This window comes from Odocoileus virginianus, chromosome 6 (genome assembly GCF_023699985.2).
Source record: "Odocoileus virginianus isolate 20LAN1187 ecotype Illinois chromosome 6, Ovbor_1.2, whole genome shotgun sequence".
NCBI classification, from domain to species: Eukaryota; Metazoa; Chordata; class Mammalia; order Artiodactyla; family Cervidae; genus Odocoileus; species Odocoileus virginianus.
This window is the reverse complement of record NC_069679.1, coordinates 62,128,820-62,154,146: the sequence shown is the minus strand read 5'-3', so window position 1 is coordinate 62,154,146 and position 25,327 is coordinate 62,128,820. Positions and strand designations below refer to the sequence as shown.

The window sequence follows — 25,327 nt, the reverse complement described above, 5'->3', positions numbered from 1 at the left end:
CTCCCTGCTGTCCGAGGGGCTCTCAAGAGTCTTCTTCAGCATCACAGTTTAAAAGCATCAAAGTCTCCTGCATTGTAGGCAGATTCTTTACTCTCTGAGCAACCATGGAAGCCCACTCTTGTTATTTAAGTAAATGTTTATTGGAACACAGCCATGTATATTTAGTGTCTGTGGCTGATTTCACAGTACAATGGCAGACAGTTGTTGTAACAGAAGGCTTTATGAATAACAGAGCCAAGAATATTTCCTAAAATATTTCTGGTCACTTGCAGAACAAATTTGCTGGCCCCTGCTCTAAATGATCATTTTAGATTTTTCTATATCCGTTCTATGCTATTAATGTCTACATACCTCAAAAGACCATTTTTGGATCTTTTCTTTTTTCTACACAATGTCCCACAGAGATAGAGTTCCTTTTCCTAATTCTATCCCATCTTGTCTGCAGTCACTATCCAAATATCCCTGTAGTCCCTGGTACTCCTTGAAACTCCAGACCTGCACCACATTTTTATCTGCCTTAAGGACACTACCACGTAAGTGTTTTACTAACACCTGACACTAGAATATGTACATAACCTTTCCCATGAGGAAGGTCACCTTCTGATTTACTAAAGTCAAGTCCACCAGTGTTTATTAATGATGCCACCAGCCATTTGTTTGTGCCATAATGTGTATGGTTTACAAAACACATTCACATTTTTATTTAAGTCCTCCCCATCATCCAGTCTTTTTCACTCTGCCCTTGTCTCTTCTAGATTCTCACATTCACTAAATTCCTCTACCTCATTCTTGCACTCACCCTTTCCTTTTAGTCCCATTGCCTTATTCAACCCCTTAAAATCTTTTCCTAAAAAATGGCAGCTTCTGTCTCCCTCCACAGTGCTTGACTCAACATCTCAGAATTCATAATTTTATTAAGTGCAGTTGTGATCGGATCTTTTCCCTGGTTGGTAAGCTTCAGTTTCTATTGCTTGTCAAATGGTGTATCTCATTCAGGAGGCTTCCATTCATTTGTACTCACCTAACCTTTCCAGTTTCATCTCTATTTCTCTAAGTGCACTTTATATTCCCACTCAACTGGACTCCCATCTCCCCAGAACACATCCACTTCTCCACATCTTTCCAGTCTGCTTCTTCTGTCTAAAAAGTCATTCTCTATCTGGTCAGATCCAGTTATTTTAAGGCCCTTTTTGAACATAAGCTACTCTATTGAACTTTTGCCAAACTCTCCAAATAAATGAGATCCACTCTTGCTTTGAATACCTACAGATCTGGGATTACTTTTTTGTTTCACCTTCACATTTTCTTTTCCTACTCAGTATACATTTTTGTATTTATTTCCCTTATGACACTCAAGGTCCTGCAATTGGGGACTGGGCCTCAACTATCAAGAAGCTCCATTTTAACCTATATACAAATACAGATAATTCCAAAGGAAGTCACCTTAAATTTTTCTGTAGCAAGATTCAAAAGTAAAAATAAATAAAGTATAAATTCAAATGCATTTGGAGAACAAGTACTGTTGAAAAAATAAAGTTCTTTCACTTTCCATTTCAATTTTCCTTATCTGTACAGAATGTATAAGTTTACATAATAAAGCCATGTTCTCAAAATGGCATCACATGATTAGCAATGTTAATATGCCAGAAACAAGGTCAAATGTCCAGAGCTTGAGATTTAGGGGTCCCACAGTTGGATGTGAAGAAGGCAGATACTACCCACACACTGTGTTTCACCATGGTGCTCTTTTTTTAATATTATGTAAATGTCAGTGTTTTTTCATTTAGATTTTTCTCATGCTTTCATTTTACTATTGTTATTGGGTCTACCTATGCTTATGAAAGCTGAAAATATAAACATCAGCTAAAAAGCCATTTGTCTAGTAGATCTGCCTCACCAAATTGGATAAACATAAAATTTTATGCCTTTAAATTTCCAGTTGATTACTAAAGCCCTTACCTAACCTTAATGAGAAAAGTTCACTCTGGAAGATTGAGTTGTACAAAAGCATTTAGGACAAAGTAGTAGAAGAAACAGGTGCTCTAATCAGTCTCTTTACAACTGTCATTACTTCTCATGCCGTGTGGTTCCACTGTAGAATCCTGGTCTATTATAACCAGCTCAGCAGCTGTGCCCCTAATGGTTCAGGCCTCTATAGATTTCATTCATATACAACTCGGGCTGAGGCACTGTTTCCCAAAGTTCAGCAATATCTCTTGGTATCTGAATTGTAAGAGGCTTTTGAATCTGAACCACATTATATGACTGTATTGTATTTGAACTAGCTTTCCCCCCAACACATTCAAGTTGCCATTCAGGTCTTCTTTTGAAGGGGAAGGTAGAGTAGGATTATCTTGAAGTTACCAAGAAATGTAGGTCACACCTGGAAAAGGGAGGGGAAGTTAGGTGAAGTTTAGGTTAGAGGTCCACTGTGAGGGCTCTATGTATAGTGGATATTGTTGCTGTTCAGTCACTCAGTCCTGTCCGACTCTTTGCTACCCCATAGACTGCAGCATGCCAGGCCTTCCTGTCCTTCACCATCTCCCAGAGCCTACTCAAACTCATGCCCATTGAGCTGGTGATACCACCCAACCATCTCATCCTCTGTTGTCCCATTCTCCTCCTGCCTTCAATCTTGCCCAACATCTGAGTCTTTTCTAATGAGTCAGCTCTTCACATCAGGCGTCCAAAGTATTGGAACTTCAGCTTCAGCATTAGTCCTTCCAATGAATATTCGGGATTGATTTCCTTCAGCATTGACTGGCTTGAGCTTGCAGTCCAAGGGACTCTCAAGAGTCTTCTCCAGTGCTGCGATGAACATTGGGATGCACGTGTCACTTTCAGATCTGGTTTCCTCGGTGTGTATGCCCAGAAGTGGGATTGCTGGGTCATATGACAGTTCTATTTCCAGTTTTTTAAGAAATCGGGCCTGGTGCACTGGAAAGACCCAGAGGGATCGGGCAGAGAGGGAGGTGGGAGGGGGGATCGGGATGGGGAACACATGTAAATCCATGGCTGATTCATGTCAATGTATGACAAAACCCACTACAATATTGTAAAGTAATTAGCCTCCAACTAATAAAAAAAAAAGAGTCTTCTCCAATGCCACAGTTCAGAAGCATCAATTTCTCAGCCCTCAGCCTTGTTAATTGTCCAAGTCTCACATGAATACATGATTGCTGTAAAAACCATAGCTTCGACTAGACAGACCTTTGTTGGATAAATAACATCTCTGCTTTTGAATATGCTGTTTAGGTTGGTCATAGTTTTCTTCCAAGGAGCAAGTGTCTTTTAATTTCATGGTGGCAGCCACCATCTGCAGTGATTTTGGAACCCAAGAAAATGAAGTCTCTCACTGTTTCCATTGTTTCCCCCATCTATCTGCCATGAAGTGATTATTGGCTATTTTATTAAACTGGGGTCAATTGGATCTATGGGGACCCACTTCCACTTAGAACCATTCATAGACAGTTGCCTATCATTAGTCCTTTCATATTAATCTCATACTTGGTACTCTCATCTGTGAAATTGATGTGAAATATTAAAGTGTTTTGTGGATAAACTGCATCTACTACAGATGAAATTCCATAATAAAGATTTAATAAGTTTCAGATGCTATGCAAAATTTTGTATATGTGTGGTCTTATTTAATCCTTCATATTACCCTATAGTAGTAAAAGCACTGAAAAGTACTGAAAGATGAGTGCTGAAGAAATGATGCTTTTGAACTGTGGTGTTGGAAAAGACTTGAGAGTACCATGGACTGCAAAGAGATCAAACCAGTCAATCCTAAAGGAAATCAGTCCTGACTGTTCATTGGAAGGACTTATGCTGAAGCTGAAACTCCAATACTTTGGCCACCTGATGCAAAGAACTGCTTCATTAGAAAAGACCCTGATACTGGGCAAGATTGAAAGCAGGAGGAGAATGGGATGACAGAGGATGAGATAGTTCGATGGCATCACTGACTCAGTGGATGAATTTAAGCAAGCTCTGGGAGTTGGTGATCGACAGGGAAGCCTGGTGTGCTACAAAGTTCATGGGGTCACAAAGAGTCAGACATGACTGAGCAACTGAACTGAACTGACTATGCCATAAGTTAGAACTTTTCTCCATTTACAGATTTTATGGAGATTTCTCCATTACAGTTTTATGGAGACTGGTGATATTTGCTGACTCACCTAAGGTGAAGGTACAAAGTTATTCCGAGTAGTCTGTAGACATAGGTGAACCAAACTCTGCCCCAGTTTAGGGTTTTGTTTTTTTTTTTTAATCTTCAATTTGTCTTGTATTTTGGACAGAGCACTGCAGTTCAAAAGTGAGAAGGACTTGTGACCTCCCTTCCAGGCATCATGCTGGGATGGCAACTTCATTAATATAAGCATTCAGAGACTGCCTTTAAGCAGTTCTCATTAGGGACCTAATTAAGCATTTGATCAGTCCTTGTAGTTGACAGTGGTATCCCTTATTCAATAGTGTAATCGATGGTGGCTGGATGCAGATGAATCAGCCTTCCTCATTGCTCCTACAAACTTCTGCAAGCTCGTTAGTGTCAGGTTTGGTGGGCTAAATAATGTCTCATCCTCCACCACAATGCCACAGAGAGGAAATGAGCATCAAGGAAATATGCCCTTCATAAGAGCTTTGTAGGGCAGGATGACAACAAGAGTCACTCTCACAACAGCATAGAGGAGCACAGCCCATGGCAGGACAGGCACATTAAACACTAGGATGTGGTGGAAGAATGACTTCCAAAGCCAAGAAATAATAAATTTCAGAATAAGTTTGTAGGGTGGCAATTAGAAGAGGTCACACTGTACTTGTCAAGTTAGGAAGAACAAAGGTATTATAAGGGTGAAGAGGTAGAAAAGAAGATATCAATAGAAGGAAAGCCTTTGGTATGCATCAGGGTTTAGTCTTTTTTTTTAGTCTTGTTTTTAAATCCAATAAACTTTCTTATTTTTAATACTTAAGTACTAGAAGAAATGGCAGGGGTATGAGTAGAATAAGGGTGGTTTGTAAAAAGGCTGAAGGAAAAAATAATTTGAAGCAGAACTCTATGGCAAATGAGCAGGCTTTATTAATAATATCAGATTGCTGGCTGGGCTGTTTCCAGTGTACATGAATCTTTCACTCTTGACCCTCACAGCCAATCTGTCAGATAAAGAAAGCAGAGAATCTTAGGCACGTTCTGAATGTAAAATGAAAAAATGGAGAGACTGGAGCTGAATAAGAGTAAGGGTGACTTGATACTTCTTAAGACACTGAGGCTCATTAACTGATTTTTTCCAAATGTCTCTGGCATTTCATTTTCTTTTGCTATTAATGGAGTCCATGTCTCTTCACCAGTACATATCCACACAAATAATTGGGAACCTAAACAGAATCAAGAAAGAGAAAGTTGAAGTCTGTGATCAAAGGTGAAAGCAAAGATTAGCTGGGCTGAAGTTTAAATACTCAAACCCCAAACTCAAAATAAAATGATCAATGTAGTCTCTTCCATACTGGAGTGAAATTGTAGATAGAAATGTCAGCTTGGCTAAAATTTGTTTAACAAAAAAAATGTCATTAACTAGTTTATAAAAAACATCTTTCAGCATTGTTATAAAGGCGTTGCAGAGAATTTTAACTCTTCAGGCTGCTCTATGTGTAAGTACAATCTAAAGATTATTAAATAGTCTTTCTTCTTTTTTAAACCAGGACATTCTATTGTCCTTTGTATTTGGAGGAATATCCATTAAAGGTGAACAGCAAGATTCATTTACAAACTGCTGACAGATTGTGATAATAAGTAGAGTTGGCACAGGGTCCCAACACAGTCCCAGAGCTGACCTGGGCTCCTCAGGACTTCACATAGGGAGCCAGGATTACAGTTACTCACAGGCATATCTGCTGTGTACTTTCCTCCCCTGAAGTTTAGTGTACCCTGTGTCCTAAAGGCTTCTATAGGGAGTAATTCCCAAGTGATTTTAATTACATTAAAGGAAAATGCTAGAATTTGATAGGAATCTTCTGTTCTCAAAATTATCTTGAAGTTTTCAAAAGCAAGAAGGACAATTGAGAACTAAAGAGGGAATGAAGGAGGAACTGGAGGGAGTGATTGAATGGTGGGATTTAAAGCTAAGTCCTGGCCATGTAATTGGGCTGCAATCTGCCTAAGAAACTCTTAACATGAAAACATCTGCCATGCCTTTGGGTAAATGACATCTTTTTTCACTATTATTGTTGAACTCAAGGCAAGGAAAATAACAAATGGGTGAAAGTCTGACTGTTGCTACATTTCTGGTAGTGCTTATCAATTTTTTCCTGTTTTCCCATATTTAAAGGGAATTCATACAAGCAATTTCCAAAGCAGGAGCAATTCAACTTGACAGAACCCGTAAAAATCTCTGCCTCATCAGGGAATTTTTTCTTTTTTCCTACAGAGAGCATTACTATTTTGGACTCATGTGTGTGTTTTAGTAATTTAATCCTGATCCTGATTCTTCTGGGCAGGTCCTGAGTCCAGTTCTCTGCTCAGTTTTGTGTGCTGAATATATGTGGCACTTGCTGGTGTTATTAATGTTAACAATAAACATGATGGACATACGTTTGGACAGAGACTGTCAGTTTCTACTCAGAATCATCCAATTAATGAGCTATGGAACTGGAATTCAAGGTGGTGGGAGTGACAGAGGATGTAAGCATGACTGAGGGGAGGCTATAGTCCTACATGAGATGGTCCTTGTACAGGCAAGGATACTAGAGCAGCCTGGGACTTCACCATGCAGAGTTGGAAATGCCATGATGTTTTTATTTCAAATTGGAAAATTTTACATTGACAAGTTCAAAAGTGGCCTGGTTCATTTTTGTCTAATCAATTGGCATCATCTTAAAAATGACAAAAGTGGAAAGGGAGTTTCATCAGTAAGAGTAAGATCTCAGCCACCTTTTAGATTAATGTCTGTGGCAACAGCACATGATTTTTGTCATGTTAGTTCAACACGCCAACTGGATGTGATGAGATCAGAGCTGTTTTAGTTGGGTGTCTCACTGTTCTGGTTGGAGGTTGCACGGCAGTCTTCCAAGAGCTATCTGATACTTAAAGCATCTCTATTCTTATTTTTTTATAGTGTGAATTTCCATTAACAAGAGAAAAAGAACTGTCCATGTAGAACTGTCCATGGTCCTGACAAAGTTACTTATACAGAAAGTGCTCAACGAAGTTCCCTCACCCCCCTCCCCCCAAGTATTAGGTTATAACTCAAAGTATAAAATATACATGAGTATATTTTGTATATTGTATGAGTATGTTATGGAGAATAGACAACATTCCCCTGCAGAAGAATTATAAATAATTTATGCACACACTTTGCCCTCAAGGATATGGATCATAATAACTCCTTGCTCATTAGGTATGGCTCCACATAGTGACTGCTTTCCAAAGAAAAAAAGGAAAAGAAGAACTTTGCAGTGGAGAAACCTGATAAATACTATCTTAGCCACATGATCAAGGTTAACATCAACAGTAAATGTCATGCAGATAGTATGTTCCCTTGATATGACATCATGAGAATGTCAATATACCAATGGCATCTTCCTTCCAAAAACTCTCAACCCCAGTCTAACCATGAAGAAAACATCAGACAAATGCCACATGTGGGAAGTTACACAAAATACCAGTATTCTTTGAAACTGTCACAGTCATCAAAAATAAATTCTGACAGTGGAGAGGAGCCTAAGGAAACATGATGACTAAATATAATATGGTATCCTGCATGGGATCCTGAAGTAGAAAAAGAAAATTAGGTAAAATCTAAGGATGTCTGAATAAGGTATGGATTTAAGTTAATACAAATCTATTAATATTGATTCATTAATTATTAAATGTGCCATACTACTATAAGATGATAATATTAGGAAAAATTTGATATGAGAACTCTTGTACTATCATCAAAGTTTTTTTATTAATCTAAAACTTCCAAAATGTAGAGTCTATTAAAAATAAAAACTTAGAAAAAAGTAAAACAAAAGGTGATATCTTACTCTTCAAGTATTTAATTATCCCTTCTTTCATATCACTACACTAAAAAGAAATATAGGAAAATTAAGACCTTATACATAATGCTGTGAATTTGAATTTTTGTAACCTTTTTAAATTCAAAATAATAGTGATATATAGTATAGTGTATACTGATGTATAATGTATAGTGTATACTGATGAAAGAAATTAAAGTAAGAGAAGAACCTATTATGAAGCCAAAGTCCCCTGCCCCCATGGAATCCTGCTTTTTAGGAGGATTAATTTCAACTCTTATTCTTGAGTTTATCACAATGTCTGGGATTTTACATATTGACTATTGCTTTGACAGATCAGGAAAACATTCACTTTGACTTCTCAACTCTTTTCATTTCTTCCTATCTATACATTTTTATTGCTGTTTTTAGTCCTTCATCATTCACCTTTGTGACTTGGGGTAGTGTACATATATAGTTCTTGCTTTTTTATGTGTCATTCACTTAGTTAATGACATTCTTAGCACTGTTTCTTTTTTTCAACTCTCCTCTCTTTTTCCACTTCTCATCATTTTATTGGAATATTATTTTATCAATCTTTTTAATTATACAGTAATACAGGACCTCTGTTATTTTTAATTTCAGAATGTTATTTAAATTTAAAATCCTGTAGATGATATGGAGTTCCCTTTGATACAACCTTAATCTGTCTCCAATCCTGATATCTTTTCTGCTTTCACAAAAATAACCCTTAGCAGTTTGATGTGTCACTTTCCAGATACTTTTGTATGTATTACTATGCCTATATATTTATATTCTATTTGAAAATATGAAATGGTGTTTTGAGTGTTTTTCATTTTCCTCTAGTTCTATAGCTTGTTTTTCTATCATTCTGAGACTTTCATTTTTATAATAAATAGTGTGTTTTTGATACCTAACTTATTAAATGTGGAAGTATTTCAAGTTTTCCCCTACCACAGTGAATATTCTACAGTATACTTACATAGTACTATTCTCAACCAGCAAATATTTAGGTCACTTTAAATTTCTTTGTTATTACAAAAAATACTGCAATGAGTATTTCAATATAGGCATTGAAACATTCACTTTGATTTCTCAACATGAACTTTGACTTCTCAGCTCTTCTCATTTCTTCCTACCTATGTATTGTACACATATGTACATGGTTTTCTGTGTTAGATATGAAAGATGGTATAACTGAAGCTTGGGGTAAGGATAAGCATTTATTAAATTATCCACAGATATTGCTGAAGTTGATTTGTTCCTACTTGGTTAAGAATTTTTTGTCTAAGTTCATATTCTTTTTTTTTTTTTTTTTTTGTAATCTCATTGTGAGATTTTGGTATGTGGGTTATACTTGCCTCACAGAAAATATCAGGAAGCATTGCCTTCTCCTGTATTTTATTAAAGAGTTTGCATAAGATAGATATTCTTTATCCTTTAAATATTTGATAGAATATATCATTGAAACCACCTAGAAGGAAAGTTTTCCTTTAGGGGAGGTTTCTGATAATGAATTAAATTTGTTTAATAGATTTAAAGTTTTCACATTTTCTGTGCTTCTAGGGGCTGTTTTGATAAGTTGTGCTTTTTGAATAATTTGTCCATTTCACATTTCATTTATGTTATTGGAGTTACTATGAGAAACTTACTCATAAATCCCTACTTATCCTTTACTGTCTGTAAGACCTCCAGTGACATTCCCTATCAGCAATTTTTCTTTTTTTTTTTTAATATCTCAATAGTCTTGTCAGGAATTTATCAACTTCTATTAACCTTTCAAAGAATTGGTTTTGGTTTTGTCAACTTTCTCTATTGCTTACTTTCTAGTTTATTGATTTCTGCTCTTAATTTTTTTTTTCCTTCTACATGTTTCTATTAAATTGATTCATCATTTTAGCTTCTTAAGATACAAATTCTGATCCATGACTTTAAGCTTTTCTTTTTTATAATATTATTTTTAAATTTATAAAGTATTTTGGAGGCACTAATTTGACCTCGAAGGCCAGTGGGATTTGATCACAGAACTTCCACAGGATTGGGGAAACAGGCTCTTGGGGACACAACAAAACCTTGCCTGCATCAGGGCCCAGGAGAAAGGAGCAGTGACCCCACAAGAGACTGAGCCAGACTTGCCCAGGAGTGTCCAGGAGTCTCTGGCAGAGGCGTGGGTCAGCGGTGGCTTGCTGTGGGGTTGGGGCACTGACTAAAACAGTCCTGGGAGTCCTGGTGGCTTTGAAGCCCTTTGAAGGAGGATGGCAGAAAGTGAACAAGAACTAAAGAGCTTCTTGATGAAAGTGAAAGAGGAGACTGAAAAAGTTGGCTTAAAGCTCAACATTTAGAAAACTAAGATCATGGCATCTAGTCCCATCATTTCATGGCAAATAGATGGGGAAACAGTAGCTGACTTTATTTTTGGGGGGCTCCAAAATCACTGCAGATGGTGACTGCAGCCATCAAATTAAAAGATGCTTACTCCTTGGAAGGAGAGTTATGACCAACCTAGACAGCATATTAAAAAGCAGAGACATTACTTTGTCAACAAAGGTCCATCTAGTCAAGGACTATGGATTTTCCAGTAGTCATGTGTGGATGTGAGAGGTGGACTATAAAGACAGATGAGCACTGAAGAATTGATGCTTTTGAACTGTGGTATTGGAGAAGACTCTTGAGAATCCCTTGGACTGCAAGGAAATCCAACCAGTCCGTCCTAAAGGAGATCAGTCCTGGATGTTCATTGGAAGGACTGATGTTGAAGTTGAAACTCCAATCTTTGGCCACCTGATGCAAAGAACTGACTCATTTGAAAAGACCATGATGCTGGGAAAGATTGGGGGCAGGAGGAGAAGGGAATGACAGAGGATGAGATGGTTGGATGGCATCACTGACTCAATGGACATGAGTTTGGGAAAATCTCCGGGAGTTGGTGATGGACAGGGAGGCCTGGCGTGCTGCAGTTCATGGGGTCACAAAGAGTCGGACATGACTGAGCGACTGAACTGAACTGAACTGAACCATTACTAGCATTACTCCTACCATAGTTTGGCCTCAGGCCACATTACAGGGAGGGAACACAGCTGCACCCATCAGCAGAAACCTGTATTAAATATTTACTGAGTATGGCCTTGCCCACCAGAGCAAGACCCAATTTTCCCCACAGCCAGTCCCTTCCATCAGGAAGTTTGCACAAGCCTCTTATCCTCATCCAGCAGATGGCAGACAGAATGAAAACCACAATCGCAGAAAACTAATCAAGTTTTTCACATGGATCACAATCTTGTCTAACTCAGTGAAACTATGAGCCATGTGGAATAGGGCCACCCAAGATGGATGGGTCATGGAGGAGAGTTTTGACAAAACATAGCACACTGGAGAACAGAATGGCAAATCTCTTCAGCATTCTTCCCTTGAGAATCCCATGAACAATATGAAAAGGCAAGATGACACTGAAAGATGAACTCGGCAAGTTGGCAGGTGCCCAATATGCTACTGGAGAAGAGAAAAGAAATAGCTTTCAAAGGATTGGAGAGGCTAAGCTGAAGCATAAAAAGAGGCCCATTGTGGATGTGACTGTCAGTGAAAGTAAAGTCTGATGCTGTACAGAACAATATTGCGTAGGAACCTGGAATGTTAGGTCCAAGAATCAAGGTAAGTTGAAAGTGGTAAAACTGGAGATGGCAAAAGTGAACATTGACATTTTAGGAATCAGTGAACTAAAATGTAGCGGAATGGGTAAATTTTAGTCAGAGAACCATTATATCTACTGCTGTAGGCAAGAATCCCTTAGAAGAAATGGATTAGCCCTCAGAGTCAACAGGAGTCCAAAATGCAGTACTTGAGTGCATCTCAAAAACCACAGAATGAACTCTGTTCTCTTCCAAGGCAAACTATTCAGTATCACAGTAATCCATATCTATGTCCCAAACACTGATGCCGAAGAAGCTGAAGTTGAACAGTTCTATGAAGACCTACAAGACTTCCTAGAACTAACACCAGAAAAAGATGCCCTTTTCATCACAAGGGACTGGAAATCAAAAGTAGGAAGTCAAGAGATACCTGGAGTAGCATGCAAGTTTGGCCTTGGAGTACAAAATGAAGCAGGGCAAAGGCTAACAGTGTTTTGCCAAGAGAATGCAGTGGTCATAGCAAACATGCTCTTCTAACAACACAAGAGATGACTCTACACATGGACATCACCAGATGGTCAATACCAAAATCAGATTGATTATATTCTTTGCAACCAAATATGCAGAAGCTCTATACAGTCAACAAAGACAAGACCAGGAGCTGATTGTGGCTCAGATTATGAACTCCTTATTGCAAAATTCAGACATAAATTGAAGAAAGTAGGGGAAACCACTAGGCCATTCAGGTGTGACCTAAACCAAATCCCTATGATTATACAGTGGAAGTGACAAATAGATTCAAGGGATTAAATCTGATAGACAGAGTGCCTGAATAACTATGGATGGAGGGTTGTAACACTGTACAGGAGGCAGTGATCAAAACCATCCATAAGAAATACAAAAAGGCAGAATGGCTGTCTGAGGAGGCCTTACAAATAGCTGAGAAAAAAAAGTGAAGCAAAAGGCAATGAAGAAAAGGAAAGATATAACCATCTAAACACAGAGTTCCAGAGCATAGCAGGAAGAGATAATTTTCCTAAACGATCGATGCAAAGAAATAGAGGAAAACAATAGAATGGGAAAGATTAGAGATCTCTTCAAGGAAGTTAGAGACACCGAGGGAACACTTCATGAAAAGATGGGCACAATAAAGGATAAAAATGGTATTGGACCTAACCCAAGCAGAAGTTATTAGAGGAAAAGACAAGAATACATAGAAGAACTACACAAAAAAGATATTCATGACCCAGATAAGCATGATGGTGTGATCACTGACCAAGAGCCAGACATCCTGGAGTGTGAAGTCAAGTGGGCCTTAGAAAGCATCACTACAAGCAAAACTAGTGGAGGAGATGGAATTCCAGTTGAGCTATTTCCAATCCTAAAAGATGATGCTGTGAAAGTTCTGCACTCAATATGCCAGCAAATTTGGAAAACTCGGCAGTGGCCAACAGGACTGGAAAATGTCAGTTTTCATTCAAATCCTGAAGAAAGGCAATGCCAAAGAATGTTTAAACTACCGCACAATTGCACTCATCTCACATACTAGCAAAGTAATGCTCAAAATTCTCCAAGCAAGGTTTCAACAATAAGTGAACTGAGAACACCTAGATGTTCAAGCTAGATTTAGAAAAGGCAGAGGAACCAGAGCTCAAACTGCCAACATCTGTTAGATTATAGAAAAAGCAAGAGAATTCCAGAAAAACATCTACTTCTTGACTGGATATCAACAAACTGGAAAATTCTTAAAGAGATGGAAGTATCAGACCACCTTACCTGCCTCCTGCAAAACCTCTATGCAGGTAAAGAAGCAACATTCATGATGTGGAACAACAGACTGGTTCCAAATTAGGAAAGGAGTACATCAAGGCTGTATATTGTCACCCTGATTATTTAACTTATATACAGAGTATATCATGCAACATGCTGGACTGGATGAAGCACAAGGTGGAATCAAGATTGCCAGGTGAAACATCAATAACCTGAGATATGTAGATGACACCACCTTTATGGCAGAAAGCAAAGAGGAACAAAAGGCCTCTTGTTGAAGGTGAAAGAGGAGAGCGGAAAAGCTGGGTTAAAACTCAACTTTCAAAAAACAAAGATCATGGCCTCTGGTCCCATCACTTCATGGCAAATAGATTGGAAAACAATGGAAACAGTGAGAGATGTCATTTTCTTGGGCTCCAAAATCACTGCAGGTGGTGACTGCAGTCATGAAATTAAAAGGCACTTGCTTCTTGGGATAAAATTATGACAAACCTAGACAGTGTATTTAAAAGGATAAACATTACATTGCCAACAAAGGTTAGTATCGTTAAGGCTATGGTTTTTCCAGTAGTCATGTATGGATGTGAGAGGTGGACTATAAAGAAGACTGAGGGCTTAAGAATTGATGCTTTCAAACTGTGGTGTTGGAGAAGACTCTTGGGTGTCCCTTAGACTGAAAGGAGATCAAACCAGTCAATCCTAAAGGAAATCAGTCCTGAACATTCTTTGGAAGGACTGATGCTGTAGTTCCAATACTTTGACCACCCGATTTGAACAGCTAACTCACAATAATAGACCCTGATGCTGGGAAAGATTAAAGGCAGGAGGAGAAGGGGATGACAGAGGACTAGATGGTTGGATGGCATCACCGACTCAATGGGTATGAGTTTGAGCAAGGTCCAGGAGATGATGAATGACAGGGAATCCTGGCGTGTTGCAGTCCAAGAGTTGTACATTACTGATCAACTGAACAACAACAGCAACACTGATTCTGACATATTTTCTGCACGACTCCTTTTGCAACATGTTATAATTTACATGTGAATTTCTTCCTTTGACCCAAACTCTGCACTAACTTGCTAAGTGTGTGTGTGTGAATCAGCATGAAACTGACTCTTCTAGCCCAGGCAAGCCTTCAGCATCTACTGCCTCATAGTCTATTTAGAAGTGTGCTTTTATTTATAAGTACATTTTTGCTATTCAATTACTTCTGTTTCTTCTAAAGAGTGTTTAGAAGTATGTCACTTAATGTTTAAGTAGTCGACACTTTTTTTGATATAGTAATCTTTTACTACACACGAATTACCCTTAAACTTATCAAAACACAACCATTCCCCCAGTTTCTGGGAGTCAGGTCTGGGAGGAACTAGACTTATTTTGGTAACAATTTTATAATATATACAGGGGCTTCCCTAGTGGCTCAGTTGGTAAAGAATCTGCCTGCAATGCAGGAGACCTGGGTTCGATCCCTGGGTGGGGGAGATCCCCTGGAGCAGGAAGTAGCAACCCACTCTAGTGTTCTTGCTCCAGTATTCTGTAGAATCCCACGGGCAGAGAAGCCAGGCAGGCTACAGTCCATGGGATGGCAAAGAGTCGTACATGGCTGTGGGGCTAACTTTATAATGTACACATATATTGAATCATTATGTAGCACACCTGAATAAAGACAAACTATATTGTAAAGGCTCTGCCCGTAACCCACAGCTAACCCTCCCCTGTCTCTCTCTGTTCCAGCATAGCAGTCTTATTTTGGTCATTCACACTCCCAGGCTCTTTTAGATATCAAGGTATTTGACAAAGTTCTTTTCTTTGCCTGGAACTTTCATTTTTCTTAGTTACCTTTCAATCATGTGTGGAAAGACCACCAATTAAGAACAAACAGATGCTCTTTATTTAGAACTTGCTATAGCAATGGAGTCAACCACCATCACTTGTACTTGACAGAGACTCTAAGGCAGGCAAGGGAACAGGGAAGCTTTATCGTGAACAGAAAGCAAAGGCATAATCAATTCAAGCATGATCTAATTGGAGGTTGTGGCACAAGGGAGATGAAAGTGGGCTATCTAGCAGTGGAGCTTCTTTCCTTTATGAGGTATGATTAACATACAACATTGTATTTCAGGCATACAACATTTTATTTGATATTTGTATATATTACAAAATAGTCACCACAATTTAGTAAACATATATCACCTTAAATAGTAACAGTTATTATCTTATTATAAGAACTCTTAAGTTCTACTCTCTTCAGTTCAGTTCAGTAGCTCAGTCGTGTCCGACTGTTTGTGACCCCATGAATCACAGCACGCCAGGCCTCTCTGTCCATCACCAACTCCCGGAGTTTACCCAAACTCATGTCCATCGAGTCGGTGATGCCATCCAGCCATCTCATCCTCTGTCGTTCCCTTCTCCCCCTGCCCCCAATCCCTCCCAGCATCAGGGTCTTTTCCAACAAGTCAACTCTTCGCATGAGGTGGCCAAAGTATTGGAGTTTCAGCTTCCGCATCAGTCCATCCAATGAACACCCAGGACTGATCTCCTTTAGGATGGACTGGTTGGATCTCCTTGCAGTCAAGGGACTCTCAAGAGTCTTCTCCAAAACCACAGTCCAAAAGCATCAATTTTTCGGCGCTCAGCTTTCTTCATAGTCCAACTCTCACATCCATACATGACCACTGGAAAAACTATAGCTTTGACTAGACAGACCTTTGTTGGCAAAGTAATGTCTCTGCTTTTTAATATGCTGTCTAGGTTGGTCATAGCAACTTTCAAATATGCAATAAGGTGTTAACTATAGTCACTATGCTGTATGTTACATCCCAATATCAGAACTGGAAGTTTATCCCTTTTAATTCCTTTCAGCCATTTTCCCCATCCCTCACCCCTCACTTCTAGCAACCACCAATCTGTTCCCCATATCTATGAGCTTTTTGTTTTCTTTTAGATTCCACATGTAAGTGAAATCATACAAAATTTGTCTTTGATTTCTTCCACATAATGCTATCGAGGTCCATCCATGTTGTCACAAATAGTAAGATTTCATTTTTATGGCTAAATAATATTTCAGTGTGTGTGTGTGTATGTGTTTGTGTGAGTGTAACATTTTCTTTATCCACTTATCTGTCAATAGACACTTAGTTTGTTTTCATATCTTGGCTATTGTAACCAATCCTGCAATAAACAAGGGAGTGCATATGTCTTTTCCAACTAGTGTTTTCATTTTCTTTGAATAAATACCCAGAAGTGGAATAGTTAAATCATAGGGTAGTACTATTATTAAATTTTTTCAGGAATCTCCATATTGTTTTCCAAAGTCGTTGCACCAGTTTACCAGCAGTGCTCTTTTCTCTATATTCTCACCAATGCTTGTTATTTCTTGTTTTTCAATAATCACCATCCCAACAAGTATGAGGCGATATCTCATTGTGGTTTTGATTTGCATTTCCCTGATGATTAGTGATGTTGAGCATCTTTTCATGTGTGTGTTGGCCATGTTAATGTCTTCTTTGGAAAAATGTCCATTCAAGTCCTCTGTCCATTCTTAATCAGACTTTTTTGCTATTGAATTGTATGAGTTCTTTCTGTTTTCTGGATGGTGGTGGTGGTTTAGTCACTATGTTGTAGCTGACTCTTGCAACCCCATGGATATTAACACCTTATCATTTAGAGATGTTTTCTTCTTTCAGTATATTGTCATAAAACTTCTGATATGATTGTTTGAGGAACACTCTGGTTGGTCTTGAGTTGGAAACAAGGACAAAATGTAGAGAAATCTTTGATCAGGCCCTGACTGTTCTGGGTCTATTGCAATAGAGGTAGTATCTGGTTGGCCCAAAACTTCATTTGGATTTTTCCATAACATCTTATGTGACATTTCATGTTACAGAAAAACTCAAATGAACTCTTGGTCAACCCAATAGTTTCAGGTGGTTGCTGAAGAAACTGTGGGCAGAGTTCTATTGTCATACATTGTCTGTTCATTTGTTATATATTTGGTCCCTCAGCTCCCTCTTTGGTCATTCTCACACTTGTGAAAATTTGACCAATTTAGGGAATAATAGAGATTTAAATCTTCACCATTTAGCAGTTATTCAGTTTCTCCAGAGTCAGCAGTATTGCGAGGTCTTCCCGATTTTTTGTTGTTGTGTCACCATGGTGACCTGTCATTAAAGAATAGCTGAACAGAACCATTAGAGACCCTGAGTGGAATGCACCAGATGAACGTGATGATCGCTATGATAAAAACAAAACAATAATCCTGTAAGACACTTCAGAACCAGGAACTCTAATTTCTCAGCATAGACTAAGAGAACAAATTTGATAGGACATGAAGCTCAACCTAAGCAAAGGAGTGTTTTTGTTTAGGTATTGAATAGTGTGTTCTAACTTATCTACTTCATTGACCCTAATACAGCAAGAAATATTTGCAGTGGGATAGATGCCATCATTACTAGCCAAGAGGAAATCTGGATTCTCCATCACTGTTTATATCAATGAATTCAGGCTGATTGGTAGCCCATCTAGGGGAGGAGTGATATCATTAATAACTTCAGCCTGAGTTTTTTCCCTTTTTAATGATTCCCACTGTTGGTAATTGAGTTAGACAAGGCTGTGGTCCATGTGATCAGTTTGGTTAGTTTTCTGTGACTGTGGTTTTCATTCCATCTGCCCTCTGATGGATAAGGATAAGAGGCTTATGGAAGCTTCCTGATGGGAGAGACTGACTGAGGGGAAACTGGGTCTTGTTCTAATGGTTGGGGCCATGCTCAGTAAATCTTTAATCCAATTTTCTGTTGATGGGGGCAGGGTGGGGGGTGGGGGTGTGGGGGAGGGGGCTGTGTTTACTCCCTGTTATTTGACCTGATACCAAACTATGGAGGACGTATTGAAGATAATGGTGACCTTCTTAAAAAGCTTCCATGCATCACTGCCACACTCAGTGGCCCCCTGCAGCAGGCCACCGTCGACCCATGCCAGAGACTCCTGGACACTCACAGAGGAGTCTGGGCCAGCCTCTTATGGGGTCACTGCTCCTTTCTCCTGGGTTCTGGTGCACACAAGTTTCCAGAAAAACATCTACCTCTGCTTTATTGACTATGCCAAAGCCTTTGACTCTGTGGATCACAACAAACTGTGGGAAATTCTGAAAGAGATGGGAATACCAGACCATCTGACCTGCCTCCTGAGAAATCTGTATGCAGGTCAAGAAACAACAGTTAGAACTGTACATGGGACAACAGACTGGTTCCAAATCGAGAAAAGAGTATGTCAAGGATTTATATTGTCACCCTGCTTATTTAACTTGTATGCAAAGTATGTCATGTGGAATGCTGGGCTGGATGAAGCACAAGCTGGAATCAAGATTGCCAGGAGAAATATCCATAACCTCAGATACGTAGATGACACCAACCTTATGGCAGAAAGGGAAGAAGAATTAAAGAGCATCTTTAAGAAAGTGAAAGAGGAAAGTGAAAAAGTTGGCTTAAAGCTCAACATTCAGAAAACTAGGATCATGGCATCTAGTCCCATCACTTCATGGCAACTAGTTGGAGAAACAATGGAAACAGTGAGAGACTTTATTTTCTTGGGCTCTAAAATCACTGCAGATGGTGACCACAGCCATTAAATTAAAAGATGCTTGCTCCTTGGAAGAAAAGTTATGACCAACCGAGACAGCATACTAAAAAACAGAGACATTGCTTTGCCAACAAAGGTCCATCTAGTCAAAGCTATGGTTTTTCCAGTAGTCATGTATGGATGTGAGAGTTGGACTATAAAGAAAGCTGAGCACTGAAGAATTGACGCTTTTGAACTGTAGTGTTGGAGAAGACTCTTGCGAGTCCCTTGGACTGCAAGGAGATCCATCCAATCAATCCTAAAGGAATATTCATTGGAAGGACTGATGCTGAAGCTGAAACTCCAATACTTTGGCCACCTGATGTGAAGAATTGACTCATCTGAAAAGACCCTGATGCTGGGAATGATTGAAGGTGGGAAGAGAAAGGGACGACAGAAGATAAGGTGGTTGGATGGCATCACCAACTCAATGGACATGAGTTTGGGTAAGCTCTGGGAGTTGGTGATGGATAGGGAAGCCTGGTGTGCTGCAGTCCATGGGGTCACAAAGAGTCAGACATGACTGAGGGACAGAACTGAACTGAACTGTTGGTAATACTGCTGTCATTGCTTGAATAAACAATGAGTCAGTAACACCCCTAGGCTGAGTCCCTGAATAATCAAGGAAGGCCCTGTTTTGGAGTTTACTTCTGAGTTGGAATTTCCAGACTTTGTTATTTATAGAATGAAGGCTTCTGTGTTCAGATAAATCTTAGAATATTCTTCCTAAAGTACATTAAATGTTAGTCTGAGGAAAACAGAACAAGACATCCTGGTTATAAAGGAAGTAGCATCTGATAATTCCATGGAGAACCAGGGAAAATAGTAATTGTTCACAACATGAATTCAGAACCAAACACATTAGCTGGGTTACATATTTGAATCCTGGTGGCAAGCAATTGGCTTATTGCTCTATGAAGGTTGTTGCAGTCAAATTAGAACCACCTATGGTTTAATAGATTGTACTCGTGTATTCTTTTCCTGAAAAGGAGGAACATTAGCAAAATCATAGATTAATTTTTAAAGGTCATTTGCCCACCTAGGTGCAAGTGAATATACTGTCAACTCTAGTTCCCTATGGTTTCATTTGATTAGGCTAGAATTACCCAGAGGTTTTTATAATTGGGATATGGTGACAAATGACATACCCAGCAGTTACTAAGTTAGCAGTAGCTAGAGGAGCCTGGCAGGTAGCAGTTCAAGGGGTCCAAAAGAGTCAGACATGACTGAGTGGTTTTCACTTTTTGAGAAGGAAATGGCAAACCACTCCAGTATTCTTGTTTGGAAAATTCCATTGACAGAAGAACCTGGTGGCTACAGTTCATGGGTCTCAAAGAGTCAGGTGCCTGAGCACACACATACATACAGTTTGAAATAATCTTATACAGGCATTACAATGAGTGTAATCTGACCTAACCTTTAAAATAGAGGAAAGAGAAAAAGAGTCAATATGGGTGGACAACAACTTCTTGTTGTTCCATCACTTAGTCGTGTCTGATTCTTTGTGACCCCATGAATTGCAACACTCAGGCTTCCCTCTCCTTCCTCATCTCCTGGACCTTGTGCAAAATCATGTCCATCGAGTCAGTGATGCCATCCAACCATCTGGTCCTCTGTCATTCCCTTCTTCTCCTGCATTCAGTCTTTCTCAGCATCAGGGTCTTTTCCAGTGAGTCAATTCTTTGCACCAGGTGGCCAAATTATTGGAGCTTCAGATTCAGCATCAGTCCTTTCAATGAATATTCAGGCTTGATTTCCTTTAGGCATTGATTCTTCAGCCCTCAGGCTTCTTTATGGCCCAATTCTCACATCCATACTTGACAACTGGAAAAACCATAGCCTTGACTATTAGGACGTTTGTCGGCAAAGTAACTGTCTCTGTTTTTTAATATCCTGTCGAGATTGATCATAGCTTTTCCTCCAAGGAGCAAGCAACTTTTAATTTCTTGGCTGCAGTCACCATCTGCAGTGATTTTAGAGCCCAAGAAAATAAAGTCTCTCACTGCTTCCATTGTTTTCTCATCTATTTGCCATGAAGGGATGAGACTAGATGCCATGATCTTCATTTTTTGAATGTTGTTTTAAGCCAGCTTTTTCACTCTCCTCTTTCACTTTCATCAAGAGGCTCTTTAGTTTCTCTTCGCTTTCTGCCATAAGGGTGGTGTTATCTTGGTTATTGATATTTCTCTCTGCAATCTTGATTCTAGCTTGTGCTTCATCCAGCCTGGCATTTCTCATGATGTACTCTGAATATGTTAAATAAGCAGGGTGACAATATACAGCCTTGAGATACTCCTTTGCCAATTTGGAACCAGTCCATTGCTCCATGTCCAGCTCTAACTGTTGCTTCTTGACCTGCATACAGGTTTTGTGGGAGGCAGGTGAGGTGGTTGGGTATTCCCATCTCTAAAAATTTTCCACCATCTGTTGTGATCCACACAGTCAAAAAGGCTTTAGTGTAGTCAATGAAACAGAAGTAGATGTTTTTTATGGAATTCTGTTGCCTTTTCTATGATCCAGTAGATGTTGGCAATTTGATTTCTGGTTTCTCTGCCTTTTCTAAATCCAGCTAGCACATCTGAGAAACATCTGGTTTCATGTACTGTTGAAGCCTCAGTTGGTGAATTTTGAGCATTACTTTGAAGCCTGTGAAATGAATGCAACCTTGTGATATTCAACAACTGAAAATCTAGAAAATGATAAGAATGATTCTAAACTGATGAAAAATAAAACAGGAATTAGACAGGGATCTTAGTCTGACTATTGGAAGCTGATCCACTATTGGAGATCATCTGCTTATTTCAAAGATCCTGCATCTTCTGTCTACTTCTGAAGATCAGATACCTCTAGGCTAGGGGATCTCTACAAATCCTGAGTTTGAATCCTCAGTTGGACTAGTCTTCCAATGTGTGAAATTCTGAATTGTTTCTTAGTTGTTAGCATGAATTCAAGGATAGACTTTACAGAGTTTCACGGCTGTATTGTTGTTAACAATACTTCCAAAAAAGATCAAGAGCAGTTTTTCTCTGATGTCCTTTCAAGCAGATAAATTTTGTGGTTAAAGATAATATAGAGGTTGTTTAGGAAGATGTTGGAGGGCAGCTTTAATCTGTTAGTGATAGGAGTGGGTAAGTAAATGAGTCCCTTGCAATATTATTATTATTTTTTTTGCATGTTTGTATGCAGCAGGAAAGAGTCAACTATCAGAAAATTCCCTAAACACATGATTCACTATAATATCTACAATTTCATGTGCTCCTTGATATCTTTGAGTACGATAGGCGTCCAAAGGCCTAGCTATGAGCACTCCTGCTCTTTCTAGATATGTCCCTCCTTGTAGGCAAAAGCCTCTCCAGCTAGTTTTTATCAGCTGGAAGAGCTGCAGCCCATCCAGTCTTCAACTTAATGAATTTCACCTCCCTTATAGCCTGTGAAATTATTCAGACAAGCCAATCACGTGACCTCCCATGGACTTATTCTAACAAGCCGATCACCTCCTCCTGCAGAACAAAGGGCCTTCTAACCTTCTTGTCACTGCGAAGCCTGCCTTCCACCACTCCTGATTGCCCTTTGTTCCCGGATCCACTCTGATACGGCCCTGCACAGAATGTGATATCATTTTTCTCCAGGCTGTGAGTTTATGTAACTAATAAGCTGCTACAAATCTCGTTTTTCAGTGCCAAGTGTTATATATTCAGTCATCTCATACTATTCGGGGCAGAGGATACATCCTTTGCCAGTGAGGTGAATAGGTGATGAGAACCTTTGGGCCTCTAGTTACCACTTCATAGGCGGCAGATAACCATGGGCCAGCAGAGAAACTGAGGGCCATTATGGTTTTTAAAATGCTTTTGCTGAGGGAGCTCAAGGGTTTCTGAGAGTCGCCTAATTTTATTTACTGTTACCATTTGTTCTTTCAACCTTTCCAGATTACAACTGATAAAGGAGGTATGTTTTTGGAGTAAGGGGTAAAATATTACAGAGTTGTTTTTGTTTTTGTTTTTAACAATAGTTCCTATAACATATGATCCTTAGTCACTTAATATAAAAGTCACCATACCTTAGGTTGGAAGTGCAAAATCAATCAGAATTTCAGTAACCATAGTGGAGGTAGCTCCTGGACAAGAAATAAACCCAAAAATAAAAAAACAAAACCCTAAAACACATTTTGGAAGATGGAAGCTGGTTTAAGGGGCTTCCATCTTCTACTGGAAGATCTACTGGAAGATGCTTAAAGGGCCCTGTAGTTCTTGCTCTAACTGCAGTTATTCCAGGATTATACTGCTGACAGGTATTTCCTTAACTGACAAATAACTTTATCTGTCTTTTTTAAGTTCCTTCAGCAATGTTGATTTAAGATAGTAATCATAATGATGATGAGTAGTTTCACAAAGGAATTTAGCTAATGTTCATTAAGATCATCTGTTATCATCAAGTGGCCATCTTGGGAGACCCATAGATGATCTGAGTGAAGGGTTGTAACCACATTTTTTTTTTTTTAATTTTTGAAATCATTGAATTTCTCCATGGATTTACCCTTTGAGAATTTATTTAGGATCAAAAGCTTGGGTAAGGCTGTCTTTTGGGTACAATCATCTGCAAGAGCTTTTCTTTTAGGTTCCATATTATTTCTTTTTGCATGGGTCTCAACTTTTATAGTAGCCATCTCTCTTGGAAGCAAGAGTACATCTGCAAGAAGAACCGTTAGTTCAAGTAAGGATCCTAGAATAAGCTCAACAGAAGCATCAACCACTTTTACAGCAGAAGTTACTGCTCTAAGACAAGAGGTTAAACCTTTGCAACTGGGTCAAGGGTGAGGCTATAGTAAGTAGTAGATTTTTGATGGTTCTCGTAAACTAACCTCGTAATGCTTGTCCAGATTGCTCATACGTAAGTAGACAAAGGTGCTTTTAGTACTTCAGGATATCTACAGAAGTAAACTGTTGTTGAAAAGTCTTCTTTTCTTCAGGCTATCAAAGTCCTGTTTACATTTGGGCTCGCCAAACAGAAAGTGACTATTACTGAAGATTTAGTCAATTAATAAAAGGTGTTGTGATTTCAGAACAATTTAATCCCCACAGCCTGCAAAATCTAGTTAAACCTAGAAATCTCAATTGTTGTTTTGTGAGGGGTCTAGGAAAGCTTGGGTATCTTGATTAGGAGAGAGTGAGTCTCTAGCTTAGTGGGTTATGTCTGAAATAATAGACTGAGTTTTGACAAAATTGCAATCTATCTTTTGAAACTTTGTCCTTTTTCTGTTATGACTGAGAACAAGTAAATGGAATTCTTGTTACAGGCCATGTTTTTCCCCTAAACAAAGTGGGTGATCCACCTGCATATTGTATCAGAGCTAAATTACAAGGGAAATTTTGATAACTTTTAAATCTCATTTGAGGTACTAGGGAAAATCAGAGGAGGCTTCAGTGAACCCCTGGGGCATGCTTGTTCATGTGTATTTTTGTCCTTTCTTGGTGAAGTAAAAAAGATGTTGACTGTCCTGGTTTGGGAGCACACAACAAAGATCAATTAACTATAATGATACAAGTAACTTCAGATATAATTAGTGACAGATGTTTATTTGGGTTAGGTACTACTGGGAATAGAGAAACAATAATTTAGTTGATGAATGGCCCTGAGATCTCAAAAAGATATCCTCACCCTTACTTGCAGAGTAGGAATACTTAAGAACTAGTCCAGGGTCTGAGAATGCCTTGAGATATAAAGCTTTCACAACTGTAGTTGAGCCCTTTTGCTCTGGCTTCAAGGAATACTAAGGAAGTTTGGGCAACAAAGTAATGGATCTCTATGAACTTTAATGGGTTCTTCTCTAATGAGTTTTCTATTTCAGTGGAATTTTTAGCACATAGAGTGAGGTGTGGTGTCAAGACCTTTATTTGAAGATTCATCAAATATAATGGAGCAAGCAAAGATATATTCAGAGCAGAAACTGCTTGGTTATGAATGAAGGAATTCTCTGATTTCTATAAATAGCCCCTTTGGTGTGCATTTATTATTATACTTGCATTTGCAAAATAAGGCTCTCTGTATGAAATTTTCAGGTGTGGAATCACAAAGTAGGAAGGAATGTTTCTCAATCAAGGGCCCAAGGGTTAGTGTTAAGAGCTGGGCAATAGAGAAAATCTGTGGGTTTTTTGAAATCCCTGCCGCCTGTTTCTATGTTTACCCCTGGGAAGAGGTTGAGCAACAATGCTAGAGTTTAATGAAAAGTAGCAGTTGTATTTACAAGGGATTGATGAGGTTGACCATCCATAGTCATAGTTAACGCACTAAGTATTTGA

At 38.9% G+C, this 25,327-nt stretch overlaps 1 long non-coding RNA gene across 4 annotated transcripts in view; it reads right to left on the bottom strand.

The window, feature by feature from the left end:
• Positions 1-25,327, bottom strand: part of LOC110146791 (uncharacterized) — a 145,145-nt gene that overhangs the window by 44,618 nt on the left and 75,200 nt on the right. The window contains exon 4 of one of the 4 annotated variants that reach the window (XR_002316638.2): positions 5,025-5,376. The exons of the other annotated variants lie outside the window; for them this stretch is intronic. This is a non-coding gene — a long non-coding RNA (uncharacterized lncRNA). Of the gene's footprint in view, positions 1-5,024; positions 5,377-25,327 lie in introns of those variants that run through there. 4 annotated transcript variants of the gene reach the window in all.